Source organism: Lagopus leucura, unplaced genomic scaffold (genome assembly GCF_019238085.1).
Source record: "Lagopus leucura isolate 7727_CA_CO unplaced genomic scaffold, USGS_WTPT01 Super-Scaffold_100002, whole genome shotgun sequence".
In the NCBI taxonomy this organism is placed as follows: Eukaryota; Metazoa; Chordata; class Aves; order Galliformes; family Phasianidae; genus Lagopus; species Lagopus leucura.
The window spans coordinates 35365603-35384773 of NW_024962263.1; the positions used below are offsets into that span (position 1 = coordinate 35365603).

At 38.7% G+C, this 19171-nt stretch overlaps 1 long non-coding RNA gene across 1 annotated transcript in view; it reads left to right on the forward strand.

Annotated features, from left to right (window-relative positions):
• Positions 1 to 1609: 1609 nt before the first annotated feature.
• The window catches only part of LOC122178528, a 61872-nt gene continuing 44310 nt past the window's right edge, over positions 1610 to 19171 (forward strand). Inside the window, exon 1 of the long non-coding RNA XR_006178367.1 lies at positions 1610 to 1665. This is a non-coding gene — a long non-coding RNA (uncharacterized LOC122178528). The remainder of the gene's footprint in view (positions 1666 to 19171) is intronic.

Below are 19171 nucleotides of genomic sequence, written 5' to 3' on the forward strand. Positions count from 1 at the left end.
CTCTTATTAAAAAAAAAAAAAAAAAAAAAAAAAAAAAAAAAAAAAAACTCTTACTCTGAATTTAAAAGTGTATAAATAACTGGACAGGTTTTGACAGAACAGGAATATTATTCCAGTTGTGTGGTTTCCGTAGGGTTAAGAAATCAATTATTTTGCTGCTATTTCTTCTGTTGTTTTTCGTTTATTTAGAGGCCTGTCTATTTCTAAATTTCCAGATTGTAGCAGAAATGCTAAGTCACGGCCAGAATCAGTGATTGATCACCTGGTGGGAAGGCGGGGCCAACCCAGGGGAGCTCAGGTGCATGCAATGCAGCTGAGTGACTGGAAAGGGTGGAGACAGGATCTGTCTCTGGCACAAGGAATACTCATTTAAGGGTTGGCAGTGGAGGTAAGGGTATGTTGCTTGAGATCCCTGTGTACTTGAGCCCTTACAAGGGTAAGTTGATTTTTTTTTTTTTTTTTTTTTTTTTTTTTTTTTTTTTCCCCTTTGTTTCTGTGTCCACTGCTTCTGTGGACTTATTCTCACTTGCTGTAGGCTAGGACTTTATTACCCTGTTATTATTGCTCCACTTTCTATTGCATTATACTGTTACCCAGATTAAGGTGGATATTTAAGATTTTATGTAAGATATTTCTGTTTGTGAGTAGAATGATGTTGCAGGCAACACTGAAGTTTTATGTTTATTTCTGTCTACTTATAATAGATGCTTCCATGAAGTTTCTGTGTGAGGTAAATGTACGTTCATGTTTTTTCCTAGAAATCTGAGCTCTAGTAATTCATCTTAGGTACATCATGAGATGCAGCTGGATGTCTACATATTTAGTAGTACAAAATATGTCAATTTTTTTCCTTCCTTTATGAGTCTGCTCTCTTTTTGACTACAAACTCTAAGTATTTAGGAGCAAGAAGCTTCACAGCTGAACTGCGCAATGTGTGGACTCTTCTGTTTTTATTTTTGCACTTAGCATTTGCTAGTTTCATTTAATTGTCTTTGTTGTGCTGGAGAGACTGCATCCATTTTACTTGCAGTTTTTAAGACATCTGTAAGACAGCCCTCAAAAGACAGCATTTGACTTTGTTTATTGTGCGTCAGAAATAGGTTCAAAATTGTAACAAAGCTCTAAATGCAGTGTTTTCAGTTGATCAATTGATTCAGGACTCATAACAATATATTGAAAATATTTCTTGCTTTACATTAAGTACACCAAGTCAGCAATGTGTCTTTGTGACAGAGCAGGCTGAACCACGTAATGGATTGTACTGGCAATCCACTCCTCATTTTGAGTTCTCTTTGCAACTCCTTCCTATTGATGCTTCTGTTTACTCTCTCAGTTCAAGATAATATGGCTTTTTTTTTATATATATATATATAGCTATTTATACTTTGTTTGAAATTGCTTACAAATATATGGGGACTGCAAGGTATTTCTGTTCCACTGAATGAAAGAACAAATGGCTGATTTTGTCTCTTAATGTTTAATGATTCTGTAATTATTTACTGTCAGCTTTATTTGACCTCTGGGGGCTGCTCGTTCGGCACTACTTGACTTACAGCTGTTTATGTTCACAAATTCTTCTGAGGAGGCTTCACTGCAAACCTCTTGGAAGACTGGATCGACTGGATCTTCTTTGCCCACCTGTCACTGAATTTGCAAACTGATGAGGTGTGATTTCCCTTGACCAAAGCTGATTCCTCTTTGAGTCACGCTGACTAATGTGCTTATGATACTGTTCTGAAGAAACACGTATGTTGGGTTCTGTTGTCTGTAGTTCCTGAATCTCACCTGGAAGATTTTTAAAATGTAGTGGCATGTTTTCAATGTTCTTTACTTCTGGTAGAGTGTCATTTTGACATGGATTGAGAGTTTGAGGACTAGATGCTGCAATTGTTGCTTCTTATGTCCTTGGGTAGCAAAGGGATGGTGGTACACTGTGAGTGGAACAGGGGATTAGTGCTTGTGTACTCCTGCTTGCCTGAGGAAAGAAAACTTTCCCTTCCCATGAACAAATACAAAATTGCTTTTTAACATTTCATTAGGTTAATTCATGATTGCTCAGTGAAAAAATACCTCCTGAAGTTTTCATAATCCTTTTGAGTGTGTGCTCACTTCTGATGTTTCTCAGCTACAAACTGAATTAGGTCAGGTTACTCAAGCTGTCCCCCTTTCCTGATGTCCCCTTCCCTGTCCTGATTTTTGTGTTCAAGGAAAAAAATCAAACACTGTGCTCTCCCAAGAAAACACTAAGGTTTATTTAGGAAACTGGGAAGAAATTTTCTTTTTTAAAAGGGGGAAAGTATTGGACTGAGGCCTTCACACAGAATTCCTAGTTTCAATAAATGATTGTTCAAATGACATACTGTAATTGTTTTTTAAGTATTAATTTGCTTGCAATCTTGCAGTGTATGGCAAAATGATTTTTCCTTGCTTTTTTGGGAAGATCCATGTTTATTAAGAAATGGCAAAATTTTCCAGATCTGTTTGAAAAACAGGTGATTGAGCGCCTGGTGGGAAGGCAGGGTCAACCTAGGGGAGCTCAGGTGCATGCAATGCAGCAATCCAAGATCCACCCCTTCCCAGCCCTCATTTAAGGGTTGGCAGTGGAGGTGAGGGTATCTTGCTGGAGATCCATGCTTAACTTAGGCCTTCCAAAGGAAAGTAGATTTTCTTCATTTGTGTCCACAGCTGCTGTGTTTGGGTTTGTCCTCATTTGCGGCTGCCAAAGTCTTTGCCACCTTGCTGTTATCGCTGTACTTTCTATTGCATTATAGCATTACAGGAGGCAAGTAGTAGTACGCTCCTTTACAAGTTAAGGACAACTTACATAAATCTGACCTGCTAAACTGTGCCCTTACTAAACTGCAAATAGAAAGTTGGATTTTAGACCTGTAAATGGAATAGCATTTTCTTTTTTTGCAGCACAAAATATTTGTATGGCAAATCCATTTTAATCTTAAGAAACAGGAGAGAAGGTGATGAGCTGGGAGGCACCTACAGAGAAGCTGGTAAAAACTGCTGGTAATTTAAAACATGAATGGAAAGAGTACGTAGGACAGCTTGTGTGCTGTGGCAGTACTGGTGAAATTACACTTCCTGTCAAATCATCCCAGCTGGAAATAGCCTGCAGAAAATTGCTGCTTCTTTCGATGGCCATATTCTTTCTTTTAAAAGAAGATTATTAAAATAAAAAAAAAAAAAAGAGGCTTGGCTGTTTTGAAAGTGAATGCTCCTGTATTTTCAAAAGTGTTCACTTAGGAAGTAACTGCTGTGGCTCAGCAGGCAACTCGGATTGTCTACTGGAGCTAAATGCAAAACAATCAATTAATGGACTTGTGTACGCTCAGTCATTACCTCCCACAGCCCTCGTAAAATACTCACTGTTATGGCAGTGATTATTTTGAACTCATTTCTGATAGGCTTAGAGTCCTTGATCACTGTTCAAGTGCAAAAGAACTGTGTGAGTGAGGATATGTATGCAGATTGACAATACAGCTCTGAGGTTGGCTTTGACTTCAGAGGTAGGAGGTCACAGAAACGCCACTTACAGTGCTGTATTTGAGGCTCTGTTTACAGCTCTCACTAATAAAGCTCACCTTTAAAAAGGCAGAACTTGGTTTGAGAGCCTTGTTTTGGGCTGAACTGTGCCCCACATACCTGATCATAGAGCTCTTAAGTACATATTTTATGGTGGCTTGAATGGTATCAATGCATTGCCATAGCAAACTCTCTGAGCAACTTTGTCCTCTCTGTTATAATAAACAGCACAGTGGTTAAAGCGCAACTCTGACGTCTTAAGAAGTGGCAGCAAGTGGCACAGTATTTATTCCAGAGAAAATAACACTTTCTGGTAATAAGTGACGGGAATTTAAATGCAGAGGGGCTTTAAGAAATATTTCTTTTATTTTTTTTCCCCTCCACTCAGCAGCAGTTAAAAGAAGGAGTTTTGGGGGAGCACAAGGCGAGAGCAAGCTTGTGATGATTATTTTACAGAATATTCTCCTACCTGCTAGCCATTGTGGCTTTGGGACTTCTGAAGCTGAATTTGCTTTCTATTCATTTAATGGAACATCTTACCAGAAAAGAGTCTGCAGATGATCTACTGTCATTGTGACTTCTCCTGATGCAGTGCAGTCTGAGAGTAGTTCCTTCAGCAGTGCTTCCAACCACTTCTGCTGCTAGGACTGAATAGATTCCATCAGATATTAAAGCCTCTCTTGTAAGCTCTCTGGTGTCACTGCATGTAAAATGAAAGGAGATAAATGTGTTGGAAAGCATCTTTCTAGTGAAGCAAAAACATGTGGTATGTGTAGCATGGTATAGTATCCTTCTTATAGTCTGTAATTCTTGATTAGAATGGTGATGCTGTGCATTTGCAAAGGGGGCAAAGCTAAAATGTTAAATGTACCTTAAACATGCATTTTTCAGAGAGAATAGCTTCTTTTTATTTACTGGACTTAACTCTGTTTTTAGAAGAAAAGAATTACAAAAATATAGGAAGATGAACAGGTACATGGACTTCTATTATTGGTACTCAGGTCTATTATTTACTAAGTAATAAGTGATATTAATATGTTGAGTACTACAGTTTTTTGCTCTTTGCCTTATGGAGATTATAAACTGAAAATAATGGTGATAAACTAGCAATCTGATCTTAGAGCACTTGCATGCACCTATTTAAGCACTCAGATTGTCTGTTGATATTAATGATGCTGCTCATTTTCTGAAGGTATGTGTGCACTTGGTGCTGGTGAAAGTCTTTCTTCTGAGTGTAACCAGGGAAAGGGTTCCTTGTGGGACAACAGATTCAGATCCTGTGTTGTTAGGGTTAAAGAGTGAAATGGAAGCTTTTCTTGCAAAAGGTACAAGTGGAAGGAGAAAGAACTTAAAGTGGTTAGCATTGTCTGAAAGCAGCTGTAGGTCACCTCACTTTAGCAGTAAATTCCAATTTTCTCTCCTGTCTTCTGAGTATATGATTTTCTGAGTCATAAAAACTAGCTGTGAGAAAGGGAAGAAGGTAGCCTGAATAGATACAGGCATGTTGTTTTGAAGTCAGATATGGTTCAACTTAATTAAACTTCGAATCTGATTTTACTGTTCTGCTAGAAACCATATCAGAACAACTAGTGTAAGTTACAGCTGAATAGAATTTCCCTTAAGCTGTCTTCTGTGAGCTCAAGCCAACCGTGCATTTGCTACTCAAGGATTGAACGAATTCCCATTTGCTCGGGTTCTTAACCCAACTGGCAGTTGACCAAATATTGAAGAAGATACAAGGCACTGGTGTGCTTTCTAAGGGACCAAAAAAGAGCTCTGAGTAATTTAGTTTTTCAGGTTTTGTTAATTTTATTAGTTATGATTTATACATGCATATTTTCCTTGAATTTGTTTGGATTCAAATAGTTCTGAACCACTCATCAAAGTGAATTCTGGTCAATCTTTGTTTAGATTCATTTATGTTCTGAAAGTACTTCAACAGAGTTGTTATTATTATTATTATTATTTTTTAGCAAATAAAACCCTACACAGGCTATATAGCTGTCTGTATGCTTACTGATCTGCAGAAGCAATAGCAACAGAAGAGATAGTAAAGTATTTCTTCAGACAGTTCTTAATTATGAAAATATTTTCTAAATTTTTTGATCTTCAGAACATGGTTCAAATACTTCAAAGAAATGTTTTAGTTTGGACAGGGCTGATATTCATCTTTTTTTTTCCCCTGGAAAAAACAGGGGGCCAGAGGTACCTGCTTTTTTGCTAATTAAGTTTAAATATGAATTAAGATGAATTGTGCACTTATTTTGTTCCCTGAAATGCGCTTCAGTGAAGATTAAACTTCTAAATTTTGCCTTCTGTTTTTCTTGCCTTGTAAAGAAAAAAATTAATAGTCCTGGAAACTGAAAACTATTAACAGAGATCAGGTATTGGGAAGGGTGACAGTCATGGAATTGCTCAGGTTGGAAAAGACCTTAGAGATTGTGGAGTCCAACCATGACCTAGCCACACTACCGTAACTCTAACAACTCTGCTAAATGATGTCACTGAGCACCACATCCAAACGGTTTTTAAACACATCCAGAGATGTTGACTCAACCACCTCCCTGAAGAGCCTATTCCAGTGCTTAGCAACGCTTTTAGTAAAGTTGTTTTTCCTGATATCCAACCTAAACCTCCCTGGTGCAACTTGAGGTCATTTCCCCTCATCCTGTCACCAGTGAGAAGAGACCAACCCCGCTTTTTCTACAATCACCTTTCAAGCATTGGAGGAAAGCAGTAAGGTCTTCCTTCAGCCCCTTTTCCCCAGACTGAACAGCCTCAGTTCCCTCAGTCATCTCTCCTCCTAGGGCATATTCTCCAAGACCTTCACCAGCCTGGTTGCCCTTCTATGAACCTGCTCCAGCATCTCAGTGTCCTTTCTGTGCTAACGTGCCAAAACTGAATACAAGACAAGGCTTCACCATTGTCGAGAGCAGGGGCAGGATGACTTCCTTAGTTCTGCTCACCGCACCATTCCTGATACAAGCCAGGATGCCATGGCATTCTTGGCCACCTGGGCACATTACTGTCATGTGTTTCTTCAAGGACTTGCATCTGTCTTTAGCCAGTCCAGATTCTCCACACTGTCTCGGGGAGAAGATGGTTATGTCTAACCTTCCATTCCTGACTTAAGCAAATTTTTCCAGCTGATTTGTTGTTTATTTGCAAGTTTAATTTCTTTTTCTTTCATGTGGCAGTTGTTCTCAGGGTCCTAATTGTAATGAGTTTGACAATTTTGATTTATAGATGTTGTTTAATACCCTACTACATCGTATGGATATTTGGTAACTCTACCACATGATCTCAGTTAAACTCTGTTTATATATTCCTCCAGGGGTAGAAAGAAAACAACAAGGAATCCTCTCGAAGGAATCAAACACAGATCAAACACTATGTGTGACTGCATTACTATTTCTGGAATAGCTAGATGTTCCAGAACATCTTTCCAATGAACACACTGCTGGCTGAAACACAGGTTAAGAAGCTGAACTGGCAATTTGCAGTCAATGCAAAGAGATGAGATAGTAAGCTTCAGAGAATGCGAAGATGATTATGCATCAACTGTGCAGAAAATTTGAGGAAACTTAAAGCAGCTTTTAGTACATAGTCTGTTTGTACAGAGTTCAATGTAGTGGATAAACTGTTGACTATTCCTGCAGATTGGATTAAGGATTGTATACATCCAAGTCATCTTTGCCTCACCACGAGAATTAGCACAAAAATCTGTGGAATTAATCTTAAGTCTAATTGTGTATGCTTGATGAGGTGACTTCATTACTCAGAAGTGTATGCTTCATTAAGGGACATACACATGGAAGAATTTCTTTATGGTAAGGGTGATGGAGCACTGGAACAGGCTGCCTAGAGAGCTTATGGTATCCTTCTATGGGGACATTCAAGACCTGTCCGCATGCCTACCTGTGACCTATTTTAGGAAATCTGCTTTGAAAGGGAGTTGGACTCCATGATCTCTTGAGGTCCCTTCCAACCTCTGCAATTCTAAGATTCTGTGAAGTAGAGCCATACAAAATATGGCAAGCCTAAACTGATAGCTCCGGGATGCTGTAACTGGGTGTATTGGAGCAGCACTGTGAATGTTTATTCTCTGAGCTCTCCTGGTAGATTCTGGTTCTCTGAGAGACTGAAGGAGGGTAAATGCTTTTAGTATTGAATTTTTTTTTTTGTTGGTCTTGTTTTTAGGGCAGTAGTAACCTGATCTGGCATTAGCAATACCTGATTTATTGCAGTAAAGCTTGTTTCGTACCTTACGATATAATTAGTGTGTGATTGTAAACTCATTTAAAATAGGAGTGTTTCTCCTTGTAAAATCTATGAGAAACCAGAACCCTTTCCTGAAGTCTTATGGAAGATTAATTTCCTAAGTAGCATAATCTTGTTGATCCTCTTTGGCACAGGTCCTCTATTATCATGAACAATACCAGGTTTCTTGTGAGAGTAAGTATCATTTTAAAGGCTGGAAATACATTCTATTTTGTTTTTCTTTGTTTTTAAGCCGTTACAGTAGTGTTATTGGTGGTTTTTTATCTGTGGCTGCACAAGACTATGGAACTGTTTTGATATGTGCTGTTTGTGAGGTGGTTTTGCTTAAGGAAGTATAATTTTTTTTGGTCAAAATGTTAGCATTCCAGAATATATTTGTAAACTTACAACTGTGTTGCTAAAGTTACATCTGAATCACAAACAATTCTGAAGAATTGAGTTTTCACTTTGACTTCTGAGTTCTGTTTTCATATGAAACCTGTACAAACTCAGTTTTGCCTTGGTGTTTGGAGTCAAGAAAATTGAAGATGTTGTTCAAGCATGTTGATCTGCTATGATTGCCCTTACTGGGCCCCAGATGTGCTCTTCAGCTTCCCAGGGAACACAGAGAGCACCTCAGAGCCATCTGAGAGCTGCTACTTTTATTTGTGGAGAGATGTTGTGACAAGATTTATTGACCAAGTAATTTATCGGGAAAATAATCTGCAGCTTTACTCCACAGGAGCTTAGGCTTATTTGCATTCAGAACTCCAAAATGCCAACAGTTTTTCCTCTCTGCTCCATGAATTCTGTGCAGTTAATGGTGCCTGTTGTTTGAATGGTCTCTGGTACTGTTTGTGAAAGCTGAAGGAGTGAGGATAATCAAAATGCCTGCAAATGAGCTGAGCAAAGTCAGGGATCGGAGGACATCACATTTGTTACGGTAGAAATTGAATTCAGAGTTGCCTTTAGAGTCTAAGTAGAGCACTTCTGTGGAGAAGAGCTTATTCAAGTTCAATATGAAATATTTTTCCAGGAAGCTTGTTCTAAAAAAGCTTTAGGTAGAAAATGCTTATGTTATCATTGATATGTAACAACGTGTGCCTAAAATATGTATCTAAGATGGTGAATGTCAAATTACAGAATGGCCTGGGTTGGAAGGGACCTCAAGGATTACAAATTTCCAACCCCCCTGCCAGAGGCAGAGCCTATCCTATACAGGAAATAGAACTTGGGATGGAGTGAGATGTCAGCATTTTGCAATGATCAAGATGGTGTTAATATATAATTTATGGACTTTGGGGCCTTTTAGAACTCTTGTGGTGGCACTCTGTCACCAGTGGGAGTGAAAAATTTCAACTCTAAAATTTTTTTTCTGGATACTCTTGAATAATCTTATGTACCAGTTACTCTCAGTGACTGTGACAAGAGCAACTGTTATGCCTGTGCCCTATTTGTTTCTCTGCGTGTGGTGCTATTCTGATCTTCCTGCAAGTTGCTTGGGCTTCCCTGTTTTATCATTCATACTATTAGAATGAAAAGCGAGGAGAGTAGTGTCTTGCTATGACAGGTGCAGAACACAAACTGGATAGGGACTGTTTCTTTAAGAGTTATCTATATGAAGGATGAGGACCTTCTTGCTTTACCAGTCTTCCTGTGAACAGGGATTGCCATGAGTAGAATCAGGGAAAATGACAGATTGATGCATCTTTGTAGAGACTCTGCAGAGGTGAGAGCTTCACCCTGCCATTCAAAAAGGTGAAAGAAAGGCGGAGTCTGCGCTTGGTTAACCAGCAGATCCTAGAATAGAGAAGAGCAGAAGCTCATGACTTCTGGCAGCGTAAGGACAGCTTGTTCTCCATCCACTGATATGCAGGTGCCTTGGTGGAACACAAGCAGGTAGAAGTCATGTCTGGAGAAGCATTGGAGGTGGCTGAGCATGAACCATGCAGTAGCACCAAGAAAAAGGGACAAGTGGCTCTCTACTGCAGGGACAGGGACCCTGTTTGTCAGTGTGAGTTGCTGTCTCACAAGGGAGGTTTATGGTTGCTGGGGACTCGCATCTGGTGTTATAGACAGTCTAAGTGGTTTGTCCAGTCCAGCCGCTGTTGCTCATCAGTATTGCATCAGTGATACTGGCAGGAGGGACCTGGAGCACACTCAGAGCAACTACACAGCTTTGAGATGGATGAGACTTAAGGCTGTGGGACCCTATGGCTAGAAGAGAAAGAAACAGATCCTGTAGGTCAACAGCTGGCTCTTGATGCAGGTGTTGTAGTTGGAAAGCTGGATTGCTAGCTGTCAAGACTGTCTTTGAAGGTCGAGGGTTGCATAAGTTTTTTTTTCTGACAGAATGAAGTGAGAGTATTTTTGACAATAAGCTGGAAAACCTGGTGAAGAGAGCTTAAGTAAGGAGAAACATGAGAGGTAAGTATATGTTAGATGAGCATGTGAAGTGATAGAGGCCTCACGAATGACAAAACGGGAAAGGATTCCTATATCAACTGTATGTATGCAAATGCATGTAGCCTGGGAAATGAGCAGGTGGAACAAGAACTCTGTGGTAACAAACCTTCATTAAGGGCAGATCACAGGGGGTAGCTATCCTCCTTCAGTCATTGCTCATTAGACCACACCTAAACTGTTGCATGAACTTAGCAGTTGGACTAGATGATCTTAAGCATCTTTTCCAATCTTAATAATTCTATGATTCCCCACATGCCACCTCAATACAAGAAAGGCACCGACAATCTGGACTGAATTGAGCAGAGGATCGTGGGATACTGGGGCTGGAGCACTTGCACTGTGGGGAGAGGATAAGGGACCAGGGCTGGTTCGAGCTGGAATGGGGATGGCTTTGAAGACATCCAGCAGCATCCTTAGTGCCTGCAGGGAGGTTATCAAGAAAAAATAGGATCTTACAGCCTATCACACATGATAGGAGGAGAAAGGCAATTTGCAAAGATCAAATAAGACGTTCCTACGGCATCCAGTGATCCAATTTTTTTTCCCCATGAGGACAGCCTGGCTGTGGGACAGGCTGCCCTCATTTTAGTACATTTTTCTCAGCAAAAATTGGAGTAGTCACAATTTCTCACTTTTCTGCCTTGACAAACCAAAGAGAACTAGGTGTAACTAAAATGTATCTAGTTGATACTGTATTGCATTCATGTGCATGTCAAATATTTAGTGTCATCTCCTCATCTTTGAAAGATAATGTCTCATGCTTTATGTCTCCTGTTACTTATTCATTTACCGAGTTGTCAGGGAATGTAACACTTGTTTTTGGAGGCCATGTTATTTCCATTCACAAATCTAGCACATGTCCTGGCTTCAGTTAATACCTTAGAAGTATCCCAGTTTCCTTTATTGGAAGGATTGTGGATTTCCAGGTGCTAGAAGGATGGTTCATTACAAGGGCTCTTTCAAATTATAATCTGGTTGGTAAATCATTTTGAGTTTTCAGCTGTAAATGAAGAATATAAGAAGTGGCTTAAATAATAGCGGACTCTGCATTTGCAGAAGTCCTGTCTTTCAGAATGAAATGTTTTATTATTTATTTATATTTAGTGAGTGGTGCGTATTGCTGGTCTAGAAGCAGTGCCTTGATCATTCATTTCACAAACTTAGGGCATTGTAGACTATTTAAACTATTGTATATTCACATTAGAGTTGTGACAGTTTTAACTAAAACAAAGTATCAGTGCAGACTATTTCTACGTTTATTTTTTCTTTGCTGCTGCCTGAAGATCTCATGTAAAAGTTTATGGTGTTTCAGTACAGATTGTATAAACACCGCAGACCATTCAAAATAAGCCTCAGGTCATAGACTGCTCTAGCCACTTCCAGCCTCTCCACAGTATCTTTGGCTCTTCTCAGGTGTAAATTTCATTTTTTTTTTTTTTTTTTTTTTTTTCTCCCCTCATCTTTTCAGAAGAACAGAGACTACAGGGACAGCTTCTACCTAGCATTACAGATGCTAATTAAAACTTGCTGATGGCTTGCACATGCTGATGAAATAGTCTGGATGTGTTGGGTTACACCAGACAGTGATCCAAAGGGTGCAATAAAGGTTCCTCTGCTTCCTGGGAGGAAAGTTAGCGCAACAGAACTCCGGTTTGTCTCCGAAAGAGGATACTTCATTTCATTTGCAGTTAATTTGTTACATATTCTATTGGATCAGTGTAACATCTGTTTTGCAGATCCATGCCTTGAGGTCCATGTTAATTAGAATCAGTCACTGTAAGACATGATTTGTTTTTTGCACCTTTGTTTCAAAGCTTGCTGAGGAGCACAGATGGACTAGTCCAGGCAAGTCCTGGTCAAAGTTGGAGAAATCTTTTGTCTGAAGATTTGCAGGCTGGGAGAGTGAGAGATAAGCAGCAGCTTAATGGCAGGGAGGCAGTCTTCTGTGTGGGAGGGCTCTCTTGAAGAGAGAGCAATCTCAGGGGTGCTGCACGTGACTCTTAACCAAACACCCAGCAGTTTCACTTTGGCAGAGGAAAGAGGATAAAAAAAGGGGCCTACAACCAAGAGGGTAGGCATCTGACATCAGATACCTAACAATGTGATACCTGCATGATGATGGACTACCCAGGGCCTGCTTTGTTGCTGTATCTCCTTGCTGCTTAAGGTTGACCACTCTGCCCTGTGCTTTGGCTCCTGCATCGGCCTTGGACCATTGGAACTGCAGGCGATGGGATGCTGCTGGATCTTGGTGGTGACTATCTCCACTTTACGTAATTTTTTGCTCCTTTCCTGTCACCTGCTTTCCATTTCCCATGACTCTAATCCATAATAGTCACCAACCTCCCCTTCCCCATTCCCCTGATTGATTGGGATTTGTACTAAAATGATCAGATTAACATCTGAACAGTTGTTTCTTAATCTCCACATCAGGTACATCTACACTAAAAGAACCTCCTCATCACTGTTCATTTATTTCTTTTATCTGTTTGGGATTTAGAGTGGTTCTACAGGTGTTTTTTTTATTATTTTATGTGAATGTTTCCTATCTATGAAAAAATGAACAGGATATCAATTTATGTTCATACTGTACAGAGGCACTTTTCTTCTCCTGTGCATAGCTCAAATAATTTTGCTTCTGTTTTTTCTAGTCATAGCAGTCTAGAGGCAGTAATCAGTGACAAGTGCAATGAAATACTATGAAAACTGACCGACCGCTGTAGCACAAATTAGTTATTTTTCTTTTGTTATATGTTTGCTATGCTGTAATGATTACCAAGGATCATAGAAACTGTTGTGTTGGATTCAAGTCTGCAGCAAGTAGACAGGCAAGCACTTGGAGCTGCAGATGTTCTTCTAAGTTTATATTTGTGGATCATTATTTGAGCCCTGCTGTAGAAATAATTGTGGTCATCGATTGAGTGGGATTACAGTCTATATGTGTTTTGTTGACAGAGAGAAATGATTCACTGGATCACAATTGCTTTAGTCTTCAAAGCTTTGAAGCTTCTCTTGAAATATGTTTTTAGAGGATCTGTTTGGTCAGACATTAGCTTCAGAGCAACTCCTTAATGCCACAGAAACTCAGAACAGTTGCATGGCCTTGAATTGAGTGGCCTGTGAGGTCTGATGGCCTGGGTAGGAATGCAGGATCATTATATGATGTCAGGAAGAACTCAGGGAAGTAGAACATTTATTTAGGTCACCTAGGAACCTACTTGGGAGCATTTTGTACTTTCACTTCTATAGCTAGTTAAGTAAAATCTAGTGGAGAGCTGTGTTTTGAAGCTAAAGTTCAGGAGAAGAGCTCTGATGAGGCAGGATTCGACATTCAGTTTTTAATGTACTGTACAGAGGTGTTACTAGGTATATTCCTTGAAACATCTGAAATACCACACACAATCAAGTCACTAATTTACTTGTGGCATGGCCTTTTATGAAGCAGGTGCACAGGGCTAAGGAATTAAGGACTGGATCCTAGAGGAATCTGAAGGATTGAAGTGCCAGTGAGCACAGTGGGCCAAAGGCTGATCATTTGCTTCGTAACTTTTTCTCCCACCTTGTACAGAATACTTTGGAGATGAAAGAGATTTGCCAGCTCTTCAATAATTCTGGCTTGAACATTTCAGGCTTTTATCTGGAAAATGTAATATAAAGACTTTGGAGGTTAAAAAAGAGCTCCAGTGAAAGGTAAACCTAAACTGTCTCACAATGTTTTAAAAAATACATCCTCATAAAAGAATGTGAGATTATATGCGCATTTTTTGGTGCCAAGTGTTTAGCTGTGTATACTATCCATATGTGTGTGCAATCACCTTAGACTTCTACAGATAAAAGGTTTTTTCCTTTGCTGGCTAAAACATGATGCAAATGTAGGTCAAATGCTAGAAGCAATATCTAAAATGAGTATTTTGCAAGAGTTTGCCATCTCATTTTGCTTGTTCAGCTATTTTGATACTTTATTAATGGACCAAAGATGCTTTTGGTCCAAATGTAAGTTTGAGTTTGTACTTTGCTGAATTGATTGGGCATGTGAATACCAGGATTTCATTAGTATGCTGAAACTTTAAGCTTGTGCTTGGGTAGCTTTTGTAGTTGTAGCAAAATGTAGACCAACTTTTGGTCTTGTTCAAGTATTACTTTTTCTACCCTCACAGTTGAACAGAGGAAAAATGATTAGAGTCACCTTCTAGGATGGTACTAGTTGATCTTAATAAAAAAGTGAGCAAAATTAAATCTTCCTTACTGGTGAATACAAAGATAAAAATGCTGGTAAAAATGCATTATTTCTTATATGCAAGTATACTGATGTCTTTGGAGTATGTTACCTACACTTTGTTTTCCAGATTTGCAAGTGGAATTTTGAGAGCTTGAACATTGTTTTACCACCTGTTCCTAAGATCCGCCTTAATGTAAATCTGTTATCATATTTTAAATCATCTGGATGTTTATGGATGAACAAGGACAAATCAATTTTTTGCATTAATTTGAGAATGACTTTTTAGCTATTTAATGTTATTGTCAAATGATGATCTTTGCTTTGCAAAATCATACAGCTTTTAGTTAGCTGTGTATGTCACTACGCATGATTCAGTTTTTCTTTTGATAGGATCTAAATCCCCAGAGGCTGAATAATTCTTTTCATTTCTACTTCTAGGTTTCAGTTAACTTTGATTTGATGCTTGCCATTGTTCTGATTCTTGCCGTGCAACTGTATGGCAGGAAACAGTGTAACCTCTGTCAAGAGTGTCACTTATTTGGCAAGTTGTGAAACTTCATAACTTCTTTCCAAATGAAGAGTTGCATTTCTGTCCAGCTGTATACTGCATGACTGTTCTGTCCATGTGGCCCTCATCCAGCAAAGCCTGATGCTTTTGGATGTGGAAGAAGACTGAGTGCATACATAAGGGCTACCAGCAGACTGCCTCTCTGTAGGCAGATGCTTCTGGGACACTCCTTCTGGACCTGTGGTGTGAAGGTGATGCAGCTTATTTTCTGACCTGTTTGTTGAGTTTTCTCTTCATGAAAAACAAAAGAGATCTGTATTCTGCCTCAATAGAGAGCTGAAATAATATCAGTGTGTGCAGCCATGCAGCTAGGAAGTGCTCCACAAGCCGCTGTGTGCTCAGGAGTTGTCTGTGCATGGGTTTTGCTGTACCACAGTGTGGTTCTTAAAGGTCTATCCTTTCTAACGCTCATGCAGGTAAATAATTTTGCTATTGCTAATAGTTGCTCCATTTCAGTGGAGCTAACTGTGCTGAGCAGTAACTATTGCAAGGAAGTGGAAGTGTTCCTTCCTTCCCTTTCTTTAGTCTTTACTGATTGTAAGTATTTCATTACTACTATTATAGGAGGGAAAGAAAAACCAGAGAATTTTAAATATGCAGATTGTTTATATGGAATAGCTGTTGCCCAAATCACTTTGTCATTTTGCTCTCAGTATTTTGCCACACGTTAAGAGCCTGGTGCAGCATCCACAAGGGAAGTACTAATGGGGGCAGGGAACAAATAAAGGTCAGCTTTGAACCCAGTTGTATTTTCATTGCAGCATTTTTACTGACATAGCCAGAACTAGTTGCCTCACAGCAATATGACAGCAGAATAATCTACCTAAGGTTACTTAGGTCAAAGAGAATCTGCTTGTGTGACTGACCAGCTGGTGAGTAGGATGTGAACATAATGGAAAAAATACTTTTAATTTGCACTGGGAGAGATTCTTATAAATATTGATTGCAGAAACTTAAACTGCTTTTGATGAATTTAATCATATAGCTTATGAGAAACCTTGGTGTAGTCATGTGAGATGGAGAAGAGTATAATGAAATATGACTTAGACTGGGAGTAGGTAGGGCTGCCTGTTTGTGTATTTGGCTTTCCCACAGGCTTCTCGGTTGCTGATGCTGCCCTGAAAGATCAGGGCTGTGACTGACCACAGCCTTTTACTATAGGCATTTTTCTGTTCTTTTGACTACTTGAAGGCTAAAGGCTTTGAGATAAAATCCTCTATTAGAGGTTTGATACTAAGCTTGTCCTTGTTCAGGTCTGAATGATTCTGTAATTCTGATTTTTAACAACTGCCCTTGCTTGTTTCAAATTACTGCAAAACTATCTATGATAGTAACACTGGACATTTAAAAAAGAGTATTAGTCCTGTTACCTATTTTTAAGTAAGCTGTCTTTTAGGAAATTGTAGTGTTCAGGAGTAAAGGTGCTTTTGTTCCATTTTTCAGAAACACAATATATTTTCTGAAAGACATGGTTGTTTTATTTAATCCTTTTTTTTTTTTTTTTTTTTTTTTTAAGAGTCTTGAGATGTTTAAATAAGCTTTGAAAAAAAAGAAAAACAGAATTTTTATTATGGTAAATATAGCTATAAAAGTGCAAGGTTTTTGTATTTTGAATATATGTGCAAGTATAGAATAAAGTTTTAAAGGAGGAGCTGAGCAGTAATTACTGTGGTTAAGACAAAACTAAACATGAATGAGTAGGATGAGTGAAGTGAAAGTTGCCTTTTTCAGTAGTTTTTTTATCTGGACTTACAGTTACCTCTCCATTTCTATTACTTTTATTGAACGTGTTTCACGATGCAATGCTGGATTTTCATCTGGCTTGCAACAATAGCCATGAGCTATAGAGACATTGCTCAGTGGTGAGGCATACAGAACTCACAAATAAATTGATTTGGCTTTTAAGATTGTGAAGTGATTTTATTTATTTATTTATTTACTTTTTGGCCTCTGGTAGAGAGGCAAAAGGAATGAGTGTTATTTTCTACTTCTGAAAATAAAATTTGTATAGGTATTATTTGCCATAATAACTATTGGTTTTAACCCTATTGATGTATGAAGTTAGGAAGAATGAAATTCTCCAGTGAAAGAACCTAAAACATTGCATCTGTGTTGGTGGATGAAAACACATAGCTAATTTCCCGCTAGGGAGATACTTTCTGCCTGTGTATGTGTTGGGAAGTAATGCAGCTCATTTTAAGTAAACAGCAAAACAATCAATGCAGAGGAACCAGTCCATATGTTGTATTGGGCCAGTCTGACTTTATGGATTCAGTGCCCATAAGCAGTTGTTACTTGACTTTGGCTAAAAGGAATCCAATTTGTGATTTAAGACCACTATGGGAGTCAAACCAAAGCACAGGAAGTATGTGACTGGGCAGTGATGCTCAAAAGCGAGTCCATCTGGACTTAATGGTGACATTCACTCAGTGCAGTGAGGTATTTGCACTGCTGTCTGTGAGAGAGAAGAAAAATAAGCTGATACTTCTGGGGTTTTCATCATTTGTGTCTTTTGAGTGATTCTGCATGAACTTGTCCTCTTCTCACCACCTTTATTTTCCTGTTTGTATTTGAGCGTCTCTTCAAAACTGACTTAGTGCTCGTGGAAGACTTGAGATTATTTCCAGACTTCATGCAGGCTGTCTTGTGATAGTGGGGATAACACTGAAGCCCCTAAGTTTCAGTGGTCTGAAAAGATTTGCTTTTAAAAGAAAACCATAATAGTTCTCTTAAAGTTTGAACTATCTCAACACAGTCTGAAATTATTTGATGTGGGTTAATAGCTGGACTAGATGATCTTAGTGGTTCCTCTCCAATCTTTAATTCTATTATTCTATTTGTATTTTGATTTTATTCCATTGTGGCATTTTTGAGTGAGTCATTGTTTTTAAAAGAAGCTAAGTGCTGTCTTCAGAGTGAAGCTATAGTAGACATAACTTGGTGGAATCAACAACTGACAAAATGAAATCCTTGACAAATGATGTCTACTAGAGGATTGGTTGTTTGGGTTGCAATTTGTTGAAAAAACAACAAAAAGCATGGGTGGGAATGAGAAGTGACTAGGAAGACAATTTTCCTCTGTGGTTTTTGGAAGCCTTCAAACTCTTCTGCAAAGGAAGAAAGATTGCATATTACTGCTCTGGATGTCCTAGGGCTGGTCTGACAGGTAGGTAAAAGTAATTTGATTCTGAAGCACAAACACCTGGCTGATTAATAGTTAGAACCACCTCCAGTGACATATAGCTTCAGTGAGGTGTAACAGGGAGAATGTTTCATAAGTGGATGATGTTTCAGTTTTGTTGGTTTTATGACTGCTACTCCATCCGGCAAGCAATTATTTAAATCTGTGCTCTGTTCTTAGAATTGCTTGGAGACAAATTTCTGAGCAAGTGTTAGCTTTTAATCTATCTCCCTGAAGCAGCCTGCAGGAAACTGGCAGATGTTAATGGCAGACTGTTCCCCTTTTGTTTTTGCTTGGTACTTGGAGTGGGAGGAGAGTTAGTTTTGATGTGGTGTTTTCTAAATAAAGCAGTTTGTGGAATTCATGACTGCTCAGTGTAGGGATACACAAGAAAAAACCTAGGGGAGAATAGGGGCAATGATAATGGTGGAATTAGTAGTTGATTTGTTACTATTACTTATTTTACCTAAACTTAGTACAATAAACTGTTACTGAAATCAGACCCCATGCTTCTATAACGTTGTTGCAGAGGGCTGAACACACAAAATGAGTGGAAATCTTAACTGTTAAATAGCATAAAAGTTTAAAACAAATAACACTGTGAATATTTTCTAGTTCATAAAGTGCTTTAGTAACAGCAGAGAATTAGAACATCTTCAAATTGATCTTTTAATAATGGCATATGAACATTTCAATCTCGCTTTATGCTTTGATGCTTTGCCATTTATTAGGTGAAACCAGCTCATCAAATTATTTTGATTATAGATATAGCTCAGTTTATTGATCTTTTAGTGAGTTCCTTAAGAAAATTTTTGGTTAAGAGGTGGCTGAATAGAGTAGTCAAGAGACTTGCTTGATTGCTTTTTTCTTTGAGCCAAGTAATTGGGAGTTGTTTCTTTTGTACTCATAAGGAAAGATGTGAGAATGAGCTTGAATATAAAGT